Source organism: Hibiscus syriacus, unplaced genomic scaffold (genome assembly GCF_006381635.1).
Source record: "Hibiscus syriacus cultivar Baekdansim isolate YM2019G1 unplaced genomic scaffold, ASM638163v2 tig00111678_pilon, whole genome shotgun sequence".
Lineage (NCBI taxonomy): Eukaryota > Viridiplantae > Streptophyta > Magnoliopsida > Malvales > Malvaceae > Hibiscus > Hibiscus syriacus.
This window is the reverse complement of record NW_024063153.1, coordinates 697,850-706,314: the sequence shown is the minus strand read 5'-3', so window position 1 is coordinate 706,314 and position 8,465 is coordinate 697,850. Positions and strand designations below refer to the sequence as shown.

The 8,465-nt window shown below is 37.1% G+C and overlaps 2 pseudogenes; one reads left to right on the top strand and one right to left on the bottom strand.

The window, feature by feature from the left end:
* Positions 1–1,902: 1,902 nt before the first annotated feature.
* LOC120167451 lies at positions 1,903–3,739 on the top strand (annotated as a pseudogene).
* Positions 3,740–3,999: 260 nt separating this feature from the next.
* Positions 4,000–7,621, bottom strand: LOC120167450 (annotated as a pseudogene).
* Between the last annotated feature and the right edge of the window lie 844 nt (positions 7,622–8,465).

Below are 8,465 nucleotides of genomic sequence, written 5' to 3'. Positions count from 1 at the left end.
GGTTAATTTGTAAAATTCCGGCCACCGTTCAAAGTGGCCGACGGGAGTGTCGGTGCCAGAAAATGGCTGCCGACCGGTGGCGAGTTTTCTTTCTGGCCAAATAAACTGGCCCAAGGATGCCGGTTTTTGGATTTAAATACCCTCCCCGAACGATGTCGTTTTGAGGAGGGGCATGTCTGTAATTTAATAGGGGTAAAACCCTTTCCGCAGTCATTCAAGTTCTATAAATTTACATTATGGTCACTAAAATCAACTTATATGTCTTTTAATTTGGTATTTTAATTTATTTTTTATTTTCGTCACTAATTATAGTTTATATATATGTTTAGGGTTATGGTTAAATTGCATTATTAATGTTTATATTATATTAATGTTTCGAATTATAGTTTAAGATTTAATAACTTTTTTAAACCCCGAAATAACTAATTAAGGCTAAATTACATTATTAGTACATATCTTTTGATTAATTCGAATTAGGATCTTTAAATTTTATATTTTAATCCCTAACAGTTGGATATTTTTCATTTAATATATTTGCATTTTAATATAATTGCTTTTAATTTCTTCATTTGATTATTATTATTTATTATTTTATTATATATGTTTAAATTATTAATTTCATTATTATTTATCTTAAGTCATATAAATATATATACATATATAATAAATATTATTTATTTATTTATTTTTTTGTTTTTCTATGAAATAAAAATCCTATTTATGAACTATTTATGTTTAAATTTTATTTTATTAATATTTTAAGAAAATGTTTTAGTTATTTATTTATTTTTTAATATTGAAGGAAAGAGCTAACTTAAAGCAACTAGAAGCCCTTTCTAATATTTTTAAATAAATAAATATCTTACTATATTAAAATAATTTATTATTATTATTTATTTATTTTTTAATATCAAAAGAAAGAGCTGTCTTAAAGCACCTAGAAGTCATTTCTGATATTTCTAAATAAATAAATATGTTATTATATATATATATATATATATATATATATATATATATATATATATTCTTTAAATTATATTAATAAATTTGAAATGACGGGATTATAAATTAAATATCTTTGAATTTTTAAATTTCTAATAATAGAGACAATTTATAATTAATACCAATTTTGGGCGTTGTGGAATTAGAAGTTACTTTTATTGGCCTAAACTTTAAGGCAATGTGGCTACTTATGTGAGGGTTTTGTCCAGTATGTCAGCAAACTAAAGTGGAGCATGTTGCTAAAACTGGTTACTTCAGCCACTGCCTATTCCTCACAGGCCTGGAAATTATCACTATGGATTTTATAGAAGGTTTACCTACTTCTTTGAAGAAGAACTGTATTTTAGTGGTGGATAAGTTCACAAAATACAGTCATTTTGTGGCAATATCACATCCTTATACTGCTGCTGAAGTAGCTAAACTCTACTTAGACAACATTTATAAGTTGCATGGCCAGCCTAAAGTGGCCATTTCAGACAGAGATAAAACCTTCACTAGTCTTTTTTGGAAAGAACTAATGAGAAGTTAGGTACTAAGATCTATTTAGTACTGCCTACCACCCAGAGACGGATGGACAAAGTGAAAGGGTGAATCAGTGTCTTGAACAGTATCTAGAGGGTTGTGTTTCTCCTAACCAAAGCAGTGGCTAATGGTTATCTCATGCAGAGTGGTGGTATAATACCACCTATCATACAGCCCTAAAGTTGACACCATTTCAAGCTCTATATGGATATGCACCTCCTACAATGGTATGGCAATCAGATCACCAGTGCATTCTGTCAGTAAATTAATGAAGACTAGAGATGACATTCGCAGACTAGTCAATTTAATTTAGAACAGGCAGCCATCGCATGAAACAAAAAGCTGATAAAAACGATCAGAAGAAATTTTGCAGTGGAGATGAAGGTACCTGAAATTACAGCCTTATCGCCAAACAACATTGGCTCTCGTAAAAACTTAAAGCTAGCAGCCCGATACTATGGCCCTTACAAATTACAGAAAAGATTGGGGAGGTTGCTTACCGTTTGGCTTTACCTGAGACATCACGTTACATCCCGTTTTCCATGTGAGTCTTTTGAAGAAACACATGGACAGTCAGCCCCTTCTTCTACGGATCCTCCTGACATGACAGAGGAAGGTGAAATTAAAATTGAACCTTTGCAAGTCATGGGAAGAAGAATTGTTAACAGGAAACACAAACCTGTTATCAGTTGTTGGTGAGAGAAAAATCTAGATGATTCGTGCGATACTTGGGAGGACTATACTGTTCTTAAGGACAGTTTCCTAACTTTGATCCTTGGGGACAAGGATCTGCTCCAGCAGCGGGTATTGTCATGGTTGGAGAAGGAGATGAGGAACATATGCCACAAGCTATAACATTTTCTCCTGCAAAACCACCAGGTACTTCAATAGGCGCTGCATCAATGGCAGTTAGTGCTAGTGGGATGACATACACAGGATTGCCAAAGAACTTCATTTTAAGTGATATAGAAAGAGCCACCAATCGGTTCGATGAATCACGGATGATCGATGAAGGAGGTTGTGGCATAGTCTACAGAGGTATGTTAGATAATGGAGTTGCAGTAACTGTCAAAGTACTGAAGAGGGTGGATCAGCATGGTGAACAAGAGTTCTTGGCCGAAGTTGAGATGCTGAGCGGCCTGCACCATCGGAATCTGGTTAAAATGATCGGTAACTGCACCTAAGGAAATATACATTGTCTCGTCTACGAACTTGTACCAAATGGAAGCCTTGAGTTCCATTTACTTGGTGAACATACATCTTCAGCATAACTACAAATTACCTTTCAGTACAGCTTAGAGATTAAGTTTGTTTAATTTTGTGTTCGGATTCTCTCAGGAGTTGACAAGGAAACTGATTCACTTGACTGGGGTGCTCGAATGAAGATTGCCCTCAGTGCAGCTCGAGGCTTGGCGTATTTACACGAAGACTCCAGTCCCAGGGTCATACACAGAGACATCAAGTCCAGCAACATCTTGCTCGAACATGATTTCACGCCTAAAGTTTCGGATTGGCTAGTACAGAATTTTATGAAGGAAACAAATATGTTCCAACAAATGTAATGGGAACATTCGGGCATGAACAACAGGGCACTAAAACACTGTCATTTCGATCTTTTTTTACAAGCTTATTCGAAACTAATCTCATTTTTTTCAGTTACTTGGCTCCCGAGTATGCGATGACCGGTCGCCTTTGTGTCAAAAGCGATGTTTACAGTTACGGTGTGGTCCTACTCGAGCTCTTAACAGGGAGGAAACCTGTGGACTTATTGCAGCCTCCAGGCCAAGAAAATCTCGATGCATGGGCTCGCCCGCTCCTTACGGCCAAGGAAGGTTAAGAAACAGTCATTGATCCATCCATAAAATCCGGTATCTCATTCGATAGCATTTCCAAGGTAGCGGCGATAGCATCTATGTGCGTGCAGCCCGAAGCATCTAATCGTCCTTTTATGGGCGAAATTGTTCAAGCATTAAGGCTAATATGCAATGAATTTGATGAGATTAGTGGACATTCAAGTGAGCTTGCACAAGACTCAGAGTCATTTCAGATATCAATGTCTGCATCGAATCACTTAAGTATTGGACTGGTCGTCGAGCAACCAGAACCGGGGTCCTTTACAAGGCATTTCTGGCTGAGAATAAGAAGATTATCAAGAGGCAGCCAAAGTGAGCATGGATTTTCTGTTGAAATTTGGCCAAGGTCTCTTAAACTGTAAAGAAAAAACCAGTAAGAAACAAAGCAGGGAGCCTTAAATCTTTGATTATATGGCACTAAAAAATCAAAACAAGCACATAGCTAAGCCTAATATCCCAAATTGTTTCCCTTTCTTTTCCAGTTCGTCATATATAAATAAAAAGCACAATTCGAAAGGCAAAGCTAAACCTAATTCTCTACATATGAATATCACATTCATTTCCTAGTGCTACTGCTACCACAAAACGAACGCTGGTAGACTGGTAGACGGTGGTTGGCCCCTTACATGTGAGCAGCCTTTCCAAGTCGTCGTCTCAAAATCTTGATCCCCATGTACCTGCAAAAATCCGAAAGAAAATAACTGTAACTTTTCCCTACCACTTCTGTGCATAGTTAAATTCTTTGTAGTGCTGATTAAATGTGCCTTTAAAGCTTACCTGCCCATCATCAAGACAGTTCCCTGAGGGTTAGTCCAGGGGATTCACTAAATGTGGACCCGTCGACAATTCAGAGTCTTCTGGTTCCGAGAACTTTGTGGTCATGGTTCACCACTTTTCCTACATGGCACCCTCCATGGTAATGCCAAATTGTGATCACTGTGTCTTTGCAGAACTGTTCTAGGGGCTTTGTGTCATTAATATGCTTTGGTACGAGGTTAACGTTGGCATTGACACTCATGTTGAGAAGCTTCTCCATGGTCGGTTTGTTGCATTACGTGAAGTTTGTGAACTTATCCGATTGTATATCCTTGGCTGCCATCCGGATTCCATTGACGCATCGTTGTAGGTCACAAGGGTGGCTGAAGTAGTTGAAGGTAACGGAAGGGTTGTCATCGACATTCGTGTTGGCCAAGTTTAGGTGGCCTGTGGAAAGAGGCATTGCAATCTTCTCCAAAATGAAACCTCCCTTGAATGCCTCATGTGGAAGTTCTTTTTTGCTTTTGATGAATGCTTCAATGGCTTCTTTTGTTCGTTGCTTCGGCGGCAACGTCGACAGTTGCCCAATTTCGGCAGACAGCATCCCATGATGGCAACGAATGCTGTCTTGGGAGTGTCAGAATCCGCTGCTAGCTTCGATGTAAACTCCCATCTTGGTAATGCCTACAGTCTGTGTAAGAGATTGTTCCTCGTGGCGAGTCACCAGGACGAAAACTGTGTTCATCGGGTTGTTAGCTCTGCCTTTGCCAACAAACTCATTGTGCAACACCATAGAAATGTTCAACCTCTCGAGTTCGGCTTTCAGTCCAACACCGCTGAGCATCAGCAATTGAGGAGTCCCCCCACACGATAAAATCACTTCGCTCCTCCGATTGTTCGTCAATAACGCCTGATGTTGGTTCCCATTTTCATCCTTGAACATCACTCCCATTGCCTTCGGTCTCATCCCGGTTTTATCGAACATGACCTTTTGGACAGTGGCGTATACCAAGACAGTGAGCATTTTGAGGTCGGTAGAAGTGAGAAGCTCCGCAGCTGTATGTCGATGGCTGAAGCGGTTGAAAATGGTGCCGCCGACTTTAGTTCCGTAGATATGATCATAGGTGAATCCATTATAAGGTGAGACCCCAACATCTAAAAGATCATCCTTGAAGGCATCTTGCCATTGTGCTAGTTTAGGCTGGTGAACTATTTGTTTCTCTACTCATGGATATGACTCATTCACTAGCCTTGCATCCCACCCACTCTTTTAATGAAACTGCAAAATCTAAATTTTTTTTGATTCGATTTACTTAATTCGTAAAATTATTTTTTAAATTAAAATTGAGTACGAAATTCAATATAAATAACATTGCTATACTTGACTTTTTGATAAATATTCCATTCAAAGATGCCCTAATAAGCCATAATTTTAATGAGGTGGACCAAATGTGTAGGGAAAAGTGCAAACAATGAAGTCCTAGTGTTTCCATTTTGGACCCCAACATCTAAAAGACCATACTTGAAGGCATCTTGCCATTGTGCTAATTTAGGCTGGTGAACTATTTGTTCCTCTACCCATGGATATGACTGATTCACTAGCCTTCATCCCACCCCACTCTTTTAATGAAACTGCAATATCCAAAAAAATTAATTCTATTTAATTCATTCGTAAAATTATTTTTAAATTAAAATTAAGTTCGAATCTCAATATAAATAACATCGTTATACATAATTTTTTGATAAATATTCCATTCAAAAATGGGAGAAAAGAGAAAAGAAAGATGTCCTATTAAGTCATAATCTTAATGAGGTGGACCAAATGTGTAGGGCAAATAATGAAGTCCTAGTGTTTCATTTTGGATATGAAATAGACCTTACCTAATCAAACCCCTAAAACAAGAAAATTAAGGGCAAAGCCCCTCCTAAATTTCAAATCCAAACATTTGTTAAGAAATAAGTCTATGAATTGTACTCCATTTTCAAATAAATTCTTAAAGAGAAATCTAAATTATCATTTTATCTCTCTAAATACGTAAGATGCCAAATAAAAGTACGTCACGTGTTGCATTCTTATTAACTAAAATCATTTTTGGATAAATTAAGATAATATTGATAATTTAAACACCAATTCAAATAAAAAAATTTATATTTAAGGAAGAAAGAGGTATTCATCGAAAAGAAAGATGGTGAACTTTTCAGGTTTCACATGAACACCATCCGTCTTTAAATATAATAATATGTGAACAACTACATATTTTTTATATTCTTGGACCAAATTCTCCTATATTTAAGACCCTTTTCTTATTGCTTCAAAGAGAATTCAAAGGACCATTGTTTTTCTATAATGGTGACGTTAATTTAACTTAAAGATCGAAAGTGTTAGTATTACTTACTCTGAATTAGCTCGGGTGTAAAAGCCGGCATTGATGCAAGTGCCACCACCAAGAACCCTAGCCCTAGTATTAATAACGCCGTCTGTCGAAACGAACGGCTGAGAAGCGGAGGTCGGAGAAGTGTCAGCTAAAGCGATTTGTAAGTTGCTGAGGATGGAGACATTGGCGTTTGAGAAGGGAACTCCACCTCTCCAACACCAACAAGCTGAAGTTCCGAGACAATGTGGCAGCTAAGGGACACCCGGTCGTACCACCTCCGACGATTATGTAGTCGTACGAGGCTTCGTCGGTGTTCGAAGATGAGAAAGACGATGCCGATGAGAATGAACTCTCCCTTCTGATGAACGGGTACCGAAATTCGTAAAAATCCCTCGCACCTATATCAAAATTTTCAACATCATAGCGGTACTTTGTTTTCGTCACTGAAAATGTATAATTGGACTTCTACCATCGCTAAAACTATCAGTTTCGGCGATAATTCATCATTAGCGACACTATATTGTCGTCGCTGAAAATGTTTTGTGTGTGTGCTGAATGCAAGAATCCAAAGAATTATAGAAAAAAGAACAAATGTAAACAAAAAAATGAGGAGACCAGATATATATACATATGTATGTATCAAAAGTGGGAAAAGAGGAAGAGATGAGAGAAGCAAGAAAAGACCTTGAAGAGAAGAGAGAGTGCTGAGGCAAAGAACCAAACAGATAAAGAGCTTCACTGCCCCCAACAAAAGCAGCCATTGAAAGGCTACACAACAGAAGAAGAAGACAAGTTCCTGTAAGCGGCTTTCACTGATTGGTCTTGTTTTGTGTCTGTTAACAGTCACAGCCTTAGCTTCAATAGTCGATCAATGCTATATAAACACCAAGATGCAGTGTATAGCTAAGCAAATACAGCACGGATTTATAATTATATATACTAAGAAATGTGTATTGAATCCAACAAGGAATGCGACGCAACTATCAACTGCAATTAAGACCACTGAAACATGGGATAGCTTCTAGCTAGCTGGTGCAAGTCATTAATGGTGAAATGAATTCACGGTTGGAGTAGGAGACCTTGTTTCTGCCTCTTGGGGGACCCTAAACTCATATTCACATCCAATCCTAATTATTTTACATGCCAGCTCATATACCCTCTGCTTGTACTAAAAATTTTAAATATGAAAAATTAAGATGAACATTTTATTCCGAAATTGATAGAGTCTAACATGATTCAATTCTATTGGATCTAATTTTTTAAAGAAAAATTCGGGTTTAGGTAGAGGGTGAAAAACTAACTTACATTAGATAATAGTACAGCCTTTTCCTATAAGCTTAGGAATGATTGCTATAATATCTCTTTTTCTCTATATTTCTTTGTTGGGCTCTAAACTTTCAGCCGAAATATGCAAAGAGAGTTAAATTGGCTTTTTGAAGTTTAGGAAGTACAAAATATAAGATGGGAAATTTTGTACAATGATTTATAGTGGTTCGACTTCTCAACCAAGTCTACATCCATTATCTAACCTCCTTACATAGGATTTTTCAACAAATCCACTAATTCGTTCTTTCTTTTTCAATGATCAATAGTAACTTTTACAACTCCCTAGATTTTCACTTGGCTAAATTAGAACCAAAACCCCTTTACAAATGATAAAAAGATGTAAATAAGATTTTCACTTGTGTTTGAATTCTTGGATAGGTGTTGGTCTGCTTCTTCAAGTGTCCTCAACTTATTTTTATATATTGGAATGAGTTACTAACCCTTAGGGATGATTCGGAGCCCGTTGGAAGCTAAAAAATTTGCAATTCTGTACGGGGGTTTCGAAACCTGCATTTAAAATATTTGTTCGTTGGGCAAGGGGCTTCAAAACATTTGGCAATTTTTGCATTCTGTCATAGGGGTTTCGAAACCTCTTGAAGGGGTTTCGAAACTATGCCCAAAATCACCTGTT